The sequence below is a fragment of the Oncorhynchus keta genome, chromosome 28 (genome assembly GCF_023373465.1).
Source record: "Oncorhynchus keta strain PuntledgeMale-10-30-2019 chromosome 28, Oket_V2, whole genome shotgun sequence".
Taxonomy (NCBI): Eukaryota; Metazoa; Chordata; class Actinopteri; order Salmoniformes; family Salmonidae; genus Oncorhynchus; species Oncorhynchus keta.
This window is the reverse complement of record NC_068448.1, coordinates 48,105,923-48,122,232: the sequence shown is the minus strand read 5'-3', so window position 1 is coordinate 48,122,232 and position 16,310 is coordinate 48,105,923. Positions and strand designations below refer to the sequence as shown.

General features: G+C 46.0%; 1 protein-coding gene across 11 annotated transcripts in view; it reads left to right on the top strand.

The window, feature by feature from the left end:
- The window catches only part of LOC118361142 (sickle tail protein homolog), a 241,670-nt gene that overhangs the window by 129,124 nt on the left and 96,236 nt on the right, over positions 1-16,310 (top strand). The window lies entirely within an intron of this gene.

Below are 16,310 nucleotides of genomic sequence, written 5' to 3'. Positions count from 1 at the left end.
GTCGATATGGATAATGGTGTATCAGATCTATTTAGATTTGACCATGTATTTCGGGGCGGCAGGTAGCCTAAAGGTTAGAATGTTGGGCCAGTAACCGAAAGGCTGCTAGGTCGATTCCCTGAGCTGACAAGGTAAAAATCTGTCGTTCTGCCCCTGAATAAGGCAGTTAAGTTAACCCACTGTTCCTAGGCCGTCATTGTAAATAAGAATTTGTTCTTAACGGACTTGCCTAGTTAAAAAAAAAGATATATGAATGCTGTTTGCTTTCTGGATCAAATAGGCTTTTGAAGCCCTTTGGGGATGCATCCTTATTTTCAAAGTGAACATCGGTGTCATTGTAGAAAAGAAGCTATTCTAGCCTCACATCAGGTTGATCTGTTACAGTGTAATGCTTGATATACTGTAGGAAATGTCTGTTTTGTTGTGGTCGGTGAAATATGCCTATTTTAAACAGTACATTCTTGGCCAATAGAAACTAAGACTCCCTGGATAACAGTGGCTGGGTGTACTATCCTGGCAACAACAAAAAGGAAAATGAAATGAAGGCCCATATCAAGATCTCCTGTAACTGAAGTGATACGTTCAGTATTTCTGCTGTGGGTTTGAGAAGCAGAAGTCTATTTTCCAGGCTGGCTTCATGATACCCCGGGACATTTTCAGCGTTTTCCTCAAGTTAAAGTAGATTCACATCTGGAGTTGTTGGGCCAGATGCCCGAGTGGAACCCTTATGGAATATCAACGTTTTCAACAGTTTTCAACACATAAATGTTTGATATGAATCTCACTCAACGTCAAAGTCTACACAGTAATGATTTTTTTTTCTCTATTTCCGTAAATTACCATAATGTGTTTAGAAGCTGGACCTACTGTTTGCATGACGCGTCTAATAAGCCTAATAACTAATTGGCAGGGCATCACTTCACTGGGTTATTTGGTAATTGCTTTCTTAGCACTTTCTCTGCAGTCATTTTTTGCTAGTTTTTCTACTGCAGTACTCTCCAGTAAATGTCTTACTGCTGCTTTAGAGGCGATAGATTCACATTTAAATTAACCTAAAAATTTTAAAAATGTAAGTGTTAGTCAAGTCAATTGATTAGCTAAATTAGGTGCTTCTTACCATAAAAACAATAGCTGAGATTTTAGAATTCGGACAGAATACTGATAGATTTGTCCAAATAACCGACTGAAGTTCTGCTTAAAAGCAATAAGCTCATACACGTTCTGGTTTGAAAATGCTGAGACGTCCTCTGTGGTGAAATTTGAGATGTGTTGAATCTTTCTCTGCGGTTTGTTTATCAAGCCCCGCTCCCCGTAGGGAGAGGAACGTCTCTTCACATGAGCTCGCACCTCGTCCCCACACCCCGTCCCTCATCCCGCCCGGCGGTTGCTGCCTGGCGATGCTAAACGCCCGCCATCTCACAAGTTTTCTCTTGCCCGCTCTTTGCTGATGCTGTGGATTGACACCAATTTACTCAAATAAAAACTGCACGGAAAACTGTTATTAAGTGTAATGCAAGACTTTGCTGTCTGTTGAACCCAAATCAAGCTGTTTGTGTAAGTGCTAGCACATGGAAGGGCAGGGATTTTGGCAGTAACCTACATCGGCAAGCCCGAAGCACAATCATTGTCGCCTCACACCAGATGTCTGCCCTTTATGATATTGTGATGCGAGTGTCCTTCCTGGATGAATAAGTTCTTGACCACGTGACTACACTCCATCGAGAGAAAGTCCCAGTGGGGGCCTCACTCCACATCCATGCCTGGGATCAAACACCAAACTGGGTCATAGCTAGCAGTTGATGAGGGTTTGTGGCCATGGATTTGGATGGCTGTCTAGAGGGATTACGCTCTATGTTAACACACCTGGCCCAGCGGCATGAGGACCAGTAAGATCTGACCAGGTGTTTACCCACCAACGCTATCAGCAATGTCTGTCCTCATTGGGCCCTCAGCCAACATAGTCAGTAATGTCAGCTCTCATTGGGGTTTGTGGCTTGATCAAACCCTGTTAAAGGACTTCTGATATGAGGCCATATTTTAAGTCGGAGCTTTGAATAAGATGAAACTCTGCACTGGATAAAATTATTGGAAGTTAGTGTGTGGTTCTTGGAGGTGTGTGTGTGGAGTGTCTGGGGGGGGGGGGGCTTTCATCCTGAACTCGATATCAGCTAAGCATCCCAAGGTAGTCTACCATAAATCAACCAATTAATCTGTCCATTTAATCACCACCAAAGACGTAAGGTGATGCCCTGAAGGCTAAGCACTTCTAGGAGACTGTAAGTTGCTGATTCATATCTTGTAAGTAGAAGATTTTGGAGTTGAGTTTCTTCAACACATAATCTGGGGTTAAGGCTGGGGGCTGGGGGGGGTATTCTGACTTTATACACAAGGCTTCTTTTGTGACTTGGAACCAGATAGCGATTATAGTCAATTGTCTTAGTTACCATCATTGCAGTCGTGATCCCCACCACATTTTCATTGTTAGGGCTTTCATCCTGAACTCGGTATCAGAGAAGCATCCCAAGATAGTTTACCGTCAATCAACACATCATCTGGGGAGGTGTCCTTTTGGCAAGAACAGAGATTGTATAATTGAGGTGGATATGATAACAAGGGATTATCTCCTTCTAAATCTCATATTACATGAATCAACTTCTCCTTAGTGACCTCATCATGAACCAAATCATTTCCTTTCATTTTTTATTTATTTTTCCTTAATTTAACAAATTCTTATTTTCAATGATGGCCTAGGAACAGTGGGTTAACTGCCTTGTTCAGGGGCAGAACGACACCTTGTCAGCTCGGGGATTTGATCTTGCAACCTTTCATTTACTAGTCCAACACTCTAACACCTAGGCTACCTGCCACCCCAAAGATGGAGGATAGGTAAAAATATATATTTTTGCAAAATGGAGGGAAAACACTTTCTTTGGTGGCAGGACGAGTGAATTTTGAAAACATTTCATGATATAAGTGAGCACCTCATCGGTCGACACTTTAAACAAACCAAAGACAGGCCCATTCCCATCTCACAAATAGACCATGGGTTTGTATTGCTCTTGGTTGAGGTCGAAAAGCTTTCGGTCAGCTTGTAATGGCCGCATTTTAAATACGTGTGCCAGGAAAAGTGACAGGCTAGCAGAAAATAGTGTAGTAGGGTGCCAAATTTCAAAGTTTTTCAACTAATAATTATTTATAATACTGTAGTTCTAGCATTTCCCCTCTATATCTTAACCCTACAGTATATTAGTGATTCAGCATCCTGACAAAAACGATAATCCTCGAATGCTGGAAAGAACATTTGTTTGACCAAAGCAGTTATATTAAAACATGATGAGATACACAATGGGGTTTTCTAATGGTAATTTACTGTGGTTACAAAGCCGTTTTAATAGGATGGGAGGGAGGCACATGAAGGAAACAGAACTGGCATAAAGACAGCCAATCCTTCTTTCACTAATGCTGTGCTCTCTTTTACATTTCAACATTATCACTTATTTACTTATTCGTTTCTTTTTTAACGTCTTTAATCTTCCGTACTCTTTGTCATTCCGTCGTTAGGTTATGGTAGAGGATGACATAAGACATCAGCATTTAAAGGAGTTCATAGGAGCCTATATGCTGGATGTGACAGGGATTATCCATAGATGAAATTATGTGCTTCCTGTCCTATGGTGACGTGGGCTGGGCATTGAGTTTATGGAAAATCTGGCAAGACATGACATTTGTTTTTTAGGAGGCTGGCGCTGTGAGGAGCAAGCCTCTTATTAAAGGGAGGGTACATGTGGTTTATCCAGAGAATGGGTTGGAGTTGGGTCAAACTGAACTAGCATCAACCATTTTGGCTTTAATTCTTTATTTATTGATTTTGGATAATCATTTATCATCATTGTCTATGCCTTTGAATACATGCTCGTCAAACACACACATGCACACACACACACATGTTCTACTCACACACATCCCTCAACCTGATTCCCCCATCTTTTTAACCAAAGACATTCATGAACTCCACCTCATCACTTGCGAAGTCATTTGTTGACTCCCCTCTCCCATCTCCTCCCCCTCCAGCAGGGGTAAGACAAACGTTCCCGCTCTCATCCCATAGAGAACACACAACATCCTCCGCTGACACTCTCAGCTTCCATTATGCACTCATCCACTCACTGTTTACATTCCCGTGCAAACATTGTCGTCTTCCCCACCCACAGAAACAGCATCTTTAAAGATACAAGACCAGTCTGGTTTGGTCGGGTGTGTGGGAGGTCACACGTTCTGAACACGATGCTGCATGTAACGTCCCTTAGTTTGTCTCTATATGCTCATAGGCAAATCAACGTTTGTCCCTATGGACACCTGAACCTTAGATCAGCTTTCTCACACTCTGCCTAGAGTGTCTTCTTCCTCCTTGCTTCCATAGTGTTATGTAAAGGATTACCAGCATTATATCAGCACGTGAGGGTTTAAGCAACTAGATATCAGCATGAAACAGCAAGAATTGAGTCAGGAGCGAGGGAGAAGGACGGAGCGATGAAACGAGCTGAGGAGCACCCTGATAATCATAATTAGTGGCTAATTGATGAGCGGTTGAAACATTGTGATAAGCCCTTGATGTGCCTTTCCTATCAGGATGGTCTAATTGGACATCCATTTGCCTTCGCTTCTCTCAATCCTCTTTTTGAGTATTTGCCTCCGTCTCAAATGGGAGCCTTTTCCCTTTTATAGTACACTACTTGAGACCAGAGCCCCATGAGCCCTAGGTAAAAAAGCAGTGCACTATATAGGGAATAGGGTGCCATTTAGGATGCACATACTGTGTTAGTAAGAAGTGGGAAGCTGTGTCCGTCCTTATGAAGAGTTGTTAATTAAGATAAGTCTTCAGTTCGATATTTGATATATGGATGAAATTCCACCTCAGTAAGTCGTTTTCTTGGAAAAGCTTGGGCCCTCGTCCTCGGATGATTTCTTTACAGGTTTTTCTCCATCCTTGTCAGTGACCATAAGCTAATGACTCCATATCACAATGGGATTTATATAAATACCCATTGCCTGTCTGACAGACTCCATGGCAACATCCCAAATGGAAACCTAAGGGGCCTGTACAAAAGTAGTGCAATATATAGGGAATAGATTGCCATAGATTGCCACGCCCCCCATATTACACTTTCCGTTAGCAAACACAATGTTTTGAGGTCCCTTCGTGGGACATATTCTTGAGAGCGTGTCCTGGGTTTGCTGGTTAGATTAGATTGCGGTCGCTGTTGCATGAAATACACAGGATGTTAGTGTAATGCTGAGTAACACAGATATAGAGTTGGAGGAAACTGGCCCACTGTCTCTCTTTAGGGTGGTTAAACTATTATGATAACACTCTACAACTGCATCACAAATGGCACCCTATTCCCTATAATAGTGCACTACTTTTGTCCCTGGGCCCCTGGTTAAAAGTAGTGAATCGCATAGGGAACACGGTGCCATTTGGGATGCACGCTACTTTGCTTGAGCAACAAAACAAACATGATAAAATAAATACGGTCTCTCCCTGAAAATGTGAATATTGAGTCTCATCCATACAAACCTAAATATAGTTTCAGATGATGACTTTGAGTGAGAGTGGTATGTTTAAAGCTTTATTTATGTTGTACTGTGTGGATCAGTGAAGGCACTGCATCAATCCTGTAACATGGGATTGGGTTGGAGTGTGACAGAATTCCCCATTCTGAATCCACAGCTGTGCTGAAGACATCGGTTTTGTCATATGATTTAGTCCATTACTTTAAATACGAAAAAGTTATTGGGGAGTGCTCAAAATTATGGATAGGAACTATGAAGACCACTGTTGAACACCATTGTCTAGCCCAAGAACCGCATGTACTTTTTGCCACGACAGGTGGCAATCTGCATACACAGTAAATGCCTTTTAATCCATCCTTTTCTGAGTAATTGTTGCACACTTTGAGGGGGATTAAGGTATGTTTTTTAAGGTCCTGTTTGGATGTCACTTTTTGCAAGGGTTTCTTCATATTGGGATACTTTAGAGGTGAAAGATGTCGAGGCAGGGAGAAAGCGACAGGAAGTAAAGTACTATAAGCCTTGTCTGAGCCGGAACGCCCCATAGGGCAGGAGCCTATCTCCTGTTTCTGTGGTGTGAGGCAGCATGATGTACAAGTACACCCCTTGGACAGGGCATGACGCTAGTCTGTTGCAGAATCTGATTGGAAGAGATGACATTTGCACCCCCCTGAAAAGAGGTGATGGTAACCACAATGCACTTCACACACCCGGAGTACTCCCCTACCCAGAGCTCCCTCCTGAGTTACAAAACCCCATCTAGTAAATCTTGACATTTAAAGTGAGGGAAGTGCCATCTTCGTATTTTCCCCTCATCATTACAAACAGTTTCCCATTGTATTGTCGACTTTCGGTTGTGGTAAAAAACCTCTATAAGGAGTCATTGCGAAATAAGATGGGATCTGTTGCTTTCTGCTCACTGTGTGAATTTAATTTGGAAATGTTTTGTTTCTCATTTTGAATATTTCATTTAGTTGCCTTTAGGATCTCAGCATATCCACGGAGTCCACGGAATAATAAAAGGTGGTTTTGAATTAAATCCATTTATTTATATTAAATATCATTAGATTTGGTATCTAACGGAGAGTCTGCACATCTGTAGATACTGAAGAAATAAAAGTAACTCTAAATGCATTTGAAAAAAATCTGAAACTGTAAATCTTGGCTAGATTTGTCCTTAACTTTCTGAGCTCACCTCCCCTGGTAAAAGACTGCTGAGAGAGGCTGCTGCTTAATTTCCCCCCTTTTCCATCCCCCTAAAATATTCCTATCAGCTTACACCTTGAAAGTCAAGCCCACAGAACATTCCTGAAAATTCCATTGGTTTGTATAATGGCAGGAAGAGAGGAAGTTGTCCAGAAAACTTCAACAATCCATCCAAGTGTGGCACACAGAGAGAGAGAGAGAGAGAGAGAGAGAGAGAGAGAGTTGTGTAAAATGTGTTGTGACTTTGTAAAATGCAGTTTAAATAAATGTATATATTGATTGATTTGATTTGAGAGAGCGAGAAAGGGAGAGAGAGGGAGAGAGAGAGCGAGGGGTCTCTCAGGTCCATTGCCCTACCCTCCTTGGCTAGAGAGAGAGGTCTCCTTGCCTTTTCTCGTGTCCTTTCTCTTGCTTCTTTCAAGGCTTTTGTTCGAAGTTGCTTTCCCTTTCCATCTGGTTTTCCTTCCAGGACATCTATTTCCTTCCCACCAGAAGCACAACAACAACACCCTGCTTAATTTCACCACTGCGGTCATGGTCCTTGACCACTGGAGAGCACATGATAGAACCATTAGGATGAGGATGACCGCAGCCCAACCACAAAAGGACCACAAAAACCATCTCACTTCTCTCAGATTGAACCAAAAGGCTGAATCAGCTGATTGCATCAATATCTGTCGATATTATGGAGCTAATTTGGAAAAGAGTTTGGCGTTGTAGTGACTGCATTTTCCTGTTTCGATTTCTCACCCAAACGTGAAGAACAAATGGAGCTATTTCGCCTACAAAAATAATATTTTTGGAAAAAAGGAACATTTGCTATCTAACTGGGAGTCTCCTGAGTGAAAACATCCGAAGTTCTTCAAAGGTAAATTATTTAATTTGATTGCTTTTCTTATATTCGTGAAAATGTTGCCTGCTGGTAGCAGAGCCTAGCATAGCATTATGCCATGATAAACTTACACAAATGCTTGTCTAGCGTTGGCTGTAAAGCATATTTTGAAAATCTGAGATGACAGTGTGATTAACAAAAGGTTAAGCTGTGTCTCATTATATTTCATTTGTGATTTTCATGAATAGGAACATTTTCTAGGAAGATTTATGTCCGCTGCGTTATGCTAATTCGTTTGAGGCTATGATTACGCTCCTGCATGCGGGATGGGTAGTATACAGAAGTGAAAGAAATTAAAATCCACCACTACCTAAAATGCACACATGTAACATAAAGACAAAACAAAGGAATAAAGGTCAGAACGTGACAGTACCCCCCCCAAAGGTGCGGACTCCGGCCGCAAAACCTGAACCTATAGGGGAGGGTCTGGGTGGGCGTCTGTCCGCGGTGGCGGCTCTGGCACGGGACGTGGAGCCCACTTCACTACAGTTTTTCTCCGCCTCATTGTCCGCCTCCGTGGCCTCTTACGAGCGGCAACCCTCGCCGCCGACCTCGGACTGGGGACCCTAGAAATGGGTCCCGAATGGACGGGAGACTCCGGCAGCGCCGGACAGGCGGGAAACTCCGGTAGCTACAGAGTGAAGGGCGATTCTGGCATCCCCTGGCTGACTGATGGCTCTGGCAGCTCCTGTCTGGCTGACGGCTCTGGCAGCTCCTGGCTGACTGACAGCTCTGGAAACTTCTGGCTGACTGACGGCTCTGGAGGCTCCTGGCTGGCTGACGGCTCTGGATGGCTCTGGAGGCTCCTGGCTGGCTGACAGCTCTGGTGGCTCCTGTCTGACTGGTGGCTCCTGGCTGACTGGCGGCTCTGGCGGCTCCTGGCTGACTGGCGGCTCTGGCGGCTCCTGGCTGACTGGTGGCTCTGGCGGCTCAGGACAGACGGGAGACTCTGGCGGCTCAGGACAGACGGGAGACTATGGCGAATCAGGACAGACGGGAGACTCTGCCGGCTCAGGACAGACGGGAGACTCTGCCGGCTCAGGACAGACGGGAGACTCGGGCGGCTCAGGACAGGCGAGAGAACCTGAAGGGAGAAGACGGAGAGACAGCCTGGTGCGGGGGGCTGCCAACGGAGGGCTGGTGCACCAGATAAACCGGACCGTGCAGGCGCACTGGAGCTCTTGAGCACCGAGCCTGCCCAACCTTACCTGGTTGAATGCTCCCCGTAGCCAGGCCAGTGCGGCGAGGTGGAATAGCCACCTCGCCGCACCAGGGGACACCATGCGTAAGGGTGGTGCCATGTACGCCGGCACAGGGAGACGCACTGGAGACCAGATGCATAGAGCCGGTTTCATGGCACCTGGCTCGATGCCCACTCTGGCCCGGCCGATACGAGGAGCTGGAATGTACCGCACCGGGCTATGCACACGCACAGGGGACACCGTGCGCTCCACCGCATAACACGGTGCCTGCCCGGTCCCTCTCGCTCTCCGGTAAGCACGGGAAGTTGGCGCAGGTCTCCTACCTGAACTCGCCACACTCCCAGTGTGCCCCCCCAATAACTTTTTGGGGCTGCCTCTCGGGCTTCCTTGCCAGCCGTGTTTCCTCAAAGCGCTGGCTCCCTTTAGCTGATGCCTCCGCTCTCCTGGCTGCCTCCACCTGTTCCCATGGGAGCCGATCCCTTCCAGCCAGGATCTCCTCCCATGTGTAGCAACCCTTGCCGTTCAGAATGTCCTCCCATGTCCATTCCTCCTTATAGCGCTGCTCCTGCTGCTGCTGCCTGTTACCACGCTGCTTGGTCCTTTTTTGGTGGGTGGTTCTGTAACGGCTGTCTTGGGTGGAAGAAGTAGAGAACCTAAGCGCAGCGTGGTTAGTGTTCATCTTTTGAATAAACAAATGAACACTTAAAAAATACAAAACAACAAAGTGACAACCGAAACAGTTCCATCTGGTGCAGACACACAAAGACTGAACCAAAAACCACAGGGTGCCAAGTTAAAGAAAAGAAAATCCACCACTACCTAAAATGCACACACATAACATAAAGACAAAACAAAGGAATAAAGGTCAGAACGTGACAGTGTGCTTCTGACACTGATATCCCAGACTATGGAACTGTAGACCCACCCAGGGGTGGGGACTGTTTTGGCGGTTGCGCCGATGGAACTTTTACTTAACCCTCAACCTCACTCTCTAGGGCCTGAGTTTGTCATTGTCCATCCATTCACTAGACACCAACCCAATCAACTGGACCGGTTCCGAGGACCGCTTGAATGTAAAGCAGCGACGATCTGACTCTTATTCTACCACTTTTTATTTTTATCTTTTTTTTTCACCTTTATTTAACTGCGACCTGGCTAAGATAAAGCATAGCAGTGTGAACAGACAACACAGAGTTACACATGGAGTAAACAATTAACAAGTCAATAACACAGTAGAAAAAAAGGGGAGTCTATATACATTGTGTGCAAAAGGCATGAGGAGGTAGGCGAATAATTACAATTTTGCAGATTAACACTGGAGTGATAAATGATCAGATGGTCATGTACAGGTAGAGATATTGGTGTGCAAAAGAGCAGAAAAGTAAATAAATAAAAACAGTATGGGGATGAGGTAGGTAAAAATGGGTGGGCTATTTACCGATAGACTATGTACAGCTGCAGCGATCGGTTAGCTGCTCAGATAGCAGATGTTTGAAGTTGGTGAGGGAGATAAATGTCTCCAACTTCAGCGATTTTTGCAATTCGTTACAGTCACAGGCAGCAGAGAACTGGAACGAAAGGCGGCCAAATGAGGTGTTGGCTTTAGGGATGATCAGTGAGATACACCTGCTGGAGCGCGTGCTACGGATGGGTGTTGCCATCGTGACCAGTGAACTGAGATAAGGCGGAGCTTTACCTAGCATGAACTTGTAGATGACCTGGAGCCAGTGGGTCTGGCGACAAATATGTAGCGAGGGCCAGCCGACGAGAGCATACAAGTCGCAGTGGTGGGTGGTATAAGGTGCTTTAGTGACAAAACGGATGGCACTGTGATAAACTGCATCCAGTTTGCTGAGTAGAGTGTTGGAAGCAATTTTGTAGATGACATCGCCGAAGTCGAGGATTGGTAGGATAGTCAGTTTTACTAGGGTAAGTTTGGCGGCGTGAGTGAAGGAGGCTTTGTTGCGGAATAGAAAGCCGACTCTTGATTTGATTTTCGATTGGAGAGTTTACAGTCTAGCCAGACACCTAGGTACTTATAGATGTCCACATATTCAAGGTCGGAACCATCCAGGGTGGTGATGCTGGTCAGGCGTGCGGGTGCAGGCAGCGAACGGTTGAAAAGCATGCATTTGGTTTTACTAGCGTTTAAGAGCAGTTGGAGGCCACGGAAGGAGTGTTGTATGGCATTGAAGCTCGTTTGGAGGTTAGATAGCACAGTGTCCAAGGACGGGCCGGAAGTATATAGAATGGTGTCGTCTGCGTAGAGGTGGATCAGGGAATCGCCCGCAGCAAGAGCAACATCATTGATATATACAGAAAGAAGAGTCGGCCCGAGGATTGAACCCTGTGGCACCCCCATAGAGACTGCCAGAGGACCGGACAGCATGCCCTCCGATTTGACACACTGAACTCTGTCTGCAAAGTAATTGGTGAACCAGGCAAGGCAGTCATCCGAAAAACCGAGGCTACTGAGTCTGCCGATAAGAATATGGTGATTGCCAGAGTCGAAAGCCTTGACAAGGTCGATGAAGACGGCTGCACAGTACTGTCTTTTATCGATGGCGGTTATGATATCGTTTAGTACCTTGAGCATGGCTGAGGTGCACCCGTGACCGGCTCGGAAACCAGATTGCATAACGGAGAAGGTACGGTGGGATTCGAGATGGTCAGTGACCTGTTTGTTGACTTGGCTTTCGAAGACCTTCGATAGGCAGGGCAGGATGGATATAGGTCTGTAACAGTTTGGGTCCAGGGTGTCTCCCCCTTTGAAGATGGGGATGATTGCGGCAGCTTTCCAATCCTTGGGGATCTCATACGATATGAAAGAGAGGTTGAACAGGCTGTTAATAGGGGTTGCGACAATGGTGGCGGATAGTTTCAGAAATAGAGGGCCAGATTGTCAAGCCCAGCTGATTTGTACGGGTCCAGGTTTTGCAGCTCTTTCAGAACATCTGCTATCTGGATTTGGGTAAAGGAGAACCTGGAGGGGCTTGGGAGAGTAGCTGCGGGGGGGCGGAGCTGTTGGCCGAGGTTGGAGTAGCCAGGCGGAAGGCATGGCCAGCCGTTGAGAAATGCTTGTTGAAGTTTTCGATAATCATGGATTTATCGGTGCTGACCGTGTTACCTAGCCTCAGTGCAGTGGGCATCTGGGAGGAGGTGCTCTTGTTCTCCATGGACTTCACAGTGTCCCAGAACTTTTTGGAGTTGGAGCTACAGGATGCAAACTTCTGCCTGAAGAAGCTGGCCTTAGCTTTCCTGACTGACTGCGTGTATTGGTTCCTGACTTCCCTGAACAGTTGCATATCGCGTGGACTATTCGATGCTATTGCAGTCCGCCACAGGATGTTTTTGTGCTGGTCGAGGGCAGTCAGGTCTGGAGTGAACCAAGGGCTATATCTGTTCTTAGTTCTGTTCATTTTTTGAACGGAGCATGCTTATCTAAAATGGTGAGGAAGTTACTTTTATAGAATGACCAGGCATCCTCAACTGACGGGATGAGGTCAATGTCCTTCCAGGATACCCGGGCCAGGTCAATTAGAAAGGCCTGCTCACAGAAGTGTTTTAGGGAGCGTTTGACAGTGATGAGGGGTGGTCGTTTGACTGCGGCTCCGTAGCGGATACAGGCAATGAGGCAGTGATCGCTGAGATCCTGGTTGAAGACAGCGGAGGTGTATTTGGAGGGCCAGTTGGTCAGGATGACGTCTATGAGGGTGCCCTTGTTTACAGATTTAGGGTTGTACCTGGTGGGTTCCTTGATGATTTGTGTGAGATTGGGGGGCGATCAATTCACAAATGGTGTCCAGGGCACAGCTGGGAGCTGAGGGGGGTCGGTAGCAGGCGACAACAGTGAGAGACTTATTTCTGGAGAGAGTAATTTTCTAAATTAGTAGTTCGAACTGTTTGGGTATGGACCTGGAAAGTATGACTCTCTGCAGTAGACTGCAACTCCTCCCCCTTTGGCAGTTCTATCTTGACGGAATATGTTATAGTTGGGTATGGAAATCTCAGAATTTTTGGTGGCCTTCCTGAGCCATGATTCAGACACGGCAAGGACATCAGGGTTAGCAGAGTGTGTTAAAGCAGTGAGTAAAACAAACTTAGGGAGGAGGCTTCTGATGTTGACATGCATGAAACCAAGGCTTTTTCGATCACAGAAGTCAACAAATGAGGGTGCCTGGGGACATGCAGGGTCTGGGTTTACCTCCACATCACCCGCGGAACAGAGGAGGAGTAGTATGAGGGTGCGGCTAAAGGCTATCAAAACTGGTCGCCTAGAGCGTTGGGGACAGAGAATAAAAGGAGCAGATTTCTGGGCATGGTAGAATATATTCAGGGCATAATGCGCAGACAGGGGTATGGTGGGGTGCGGGTACAGCGGAGTTAAGCCCAGGCACTGGGTGATGATGAGAGAGGTTGTATCTCTGGACATGCTGGTTGTAATGGGTGAGGTCACCGCATGTGTGGGAGGTGGGACAAAGGAGGTATCAGGGGTATGAAGAGTGGAACTAGGGGCTCCATTGTAAACTAAAACAATGATAACTAACCTGAACAACAGTATACAAGGCATATTGACATTTGAGAGAGACATACAGCGAGGCATACAGTAATCACAGGTGTTGAATTGGGAGAGCTAGCTAGAACAGTAGCTAAAACAGTAGGTGAGACAACAACAGCTAATCAGCTAGCACAACAACAGCGGGTAAAATGGCGTTGACTCGGCAGGGAGGGTCGGATTAACTACACACAGAGCCTGAGTGCGGCTGGGGCCGACAGATAAAACATAAACAAGCAGAATGGAGTACCGTGATTAATGGACAGTCCAGCATGCATCAGCTATGAAGCCAAGTGATCAGTGTCCAGGGGGCAGCGGTGGATGGGACTGGCGAGTATTATCCAGGTAAAAAAAAACTGTCTGGCTGTGCAGAAGGTAAAGCCGCTAGCAGTGGCTAACAATGACTAAATAGCTTGTAGCTAGTTAGCTGGTTAGCTTCTGGAGGTTCTTGAGTGTGTTCTAAAAATTTAAAATAATAGCGATTCCGTATCACATTGGGTGAGGCAGGTTACCCGGTCGTGGTCCGGATATTGTAGCCCAGGAGTATGCTTCGGTGGTAGCACAGGAGCTCTGGCCGGGCTAGCTTCAAGCTAAGTGGGTGGAAACGCTAGCCAGGAGTAATCATCCGGGGTTGCGGTTAGCTAGATAGCTAGTTGTGAAGATCCAGCTGAAAATGTTCTGTTTGCGGTGGGAATCCAGGGATTAAAAAATAATAGGTCCGTTATGCTCTGGTTAGAGTCGCGTTGTTCGAACTGGCGAGAGCTTTCCGAGCTAAAGGTTAGCTGATGACCGGTTAGCTGAATCAAATCAAATCAAATTTATTTATATAGCCCTTCGTACATCAGCTGATATCTCAAAGTGCTGTACAGAAACCCAGCCTAAAACCCCAAACAGCAAACAATGCAGGTGTAAAAGCACGGTGGCTAGGAAAAACTCCCTAGAAAGGCCAAAACCTAGGAAGAAACCTAGAGAAACCGGGCTATGTGGGGTGGCCAGCCTCTTCTGGCTGTGCCGGGTAGAGATTATAACAGAACATGACCAAGATGTTCAAATGTTCATAAATGACCAGCATGGTCAATAATAATAAGGCAGAACAGTTGAAACTGGAGCAGCAGCACAGTCAGGTGGACTGGGGACAGCAAGGAGCCTTCATGTCAGGTAGTCCTGGGGCACGGTCCTAGGGCTCAGGTCAGTTGAAACTGGAGCAGGAGCATGGCCAGGTGGACTGGGGACAGCAAGGAGTCCTCATGTCAGGTAGTCCTGGGACATGGTCCTAGGGCTCAGGTCCTCCGAGAGAGAGAAAGAAAGAGAGAAGGAGAGAATTAGAGAACGCACACTTAGATTCACAGGACACCGAATAGGACAGGAGAAGTTCTGATATAACAAACTGACCCTAGCCCCCGACACATAAACTACTGCAGCATAAATACTGGAGGCTGAGACAGGAGGGGTCAGGAGACACTGTGGCCCCATCCGGGACACCCCGGACAGGGCCAAACAGGAAGGATATAACCCCACCCACTTTGCCAAAGCACATCCCCCACACCACTAGAGGGATATCTTCAACCACCAACTTACCATCCTGAGACAAGGCCGAGTATGAAGACCGCTAGCAATGGTTTGCTGACTGATAGCTGGTTGTTAGCTGGCTAGCTACAGTTGAGGGTTCCGGATCCAAAGTAAATATAAATACTTTAGAAGAAATAGCTACATTGGGTGAGGTGGGTTGCAGGAGAGTATTTAGAAGTTGAGGTTTAGCAAAACGTTTTAAAAGATATGCGGGAAAAAGAAAAACGGGAAAAAAAACGATAGATATAAGGGACACGACACGACAAGACGTCTGACTGCTACGCCATCTTGGATTACCATTCGATTCTAACATAAGTGAAGTTAGGAATCAGTATTAACCTCAGTCAGTTTGAAATGAACTCTTGTTTTTAACCAGTGGGCACTGAATATCTATTAGCCACGGACATATGGATGGCAGCCATGGGCCGGCATCTCTGCTTTGATGGACTTAGACACTGCATGCCAAAATGTTACTAGATGCCATACATGTAGGGAATAGGGTGCCATTTGGGATGAACCTTTTGTCAGCATGGTGATCATGATGGAGAGCTCTTAATGAGTTTAATTATGGCCACTTTCTTTATCTACATTTATAGAGACTGTCTGCAACCATAATGGATGGGTGTCTTCCTCTGAGTATTGATGAGCCCCAGTTAGATGGACTCAATATAACTGCGTATCATTCAGTATAGTCAAAATGGTCCCGTGTGGCTCAGTTGGTAGAGCATGGTGCTTGCAATGCCAGGACTGTGGGTTGAATTCCTGCTGGGGCCAGCCACACGTAGTGTTATGTGTGTTATGTGTGTTGAGAAGTGTTGTGGGGGATATGAGATGAGAAATATACTGAGTGTACAAACGGCTCTTTCCATGACATGAGGTGAATGCTATGATCACTTGTTAAATCCACTTCAATCAGTGTAGATGAAGGAGAGGAGACAGGTTAAAGAAGGTTTTTTAAGCCTTGAGACGATTGAGATATGGATTATGTATGTCGGTCATTCAGAGTGTGATTCGGCAAGACAAAAGATTGAAGTGCCTTTGAACGGGGTATGGTAGTAGGTGCCAGGTGTTGAGAACTACAACGCTGCTGGGCTTTCCACACTCAACAGTTTCCTGTGTGTATCAAGAATGGTCCACCTCCCAAAGGACATCCGGCCAACTTGACACAACTGTGGGAAGCATTGGAGTCAACATGGTGCAGCATCACTGTCGAATGCTTTCGACGCCTTGTGGAGTCCATGCCCGGACGATTTCAGGCTGTTCTGAGGGCAAAAAAGGGGAAGGTGTAAATTAATATTAGGAAGGTGTCCCTAAT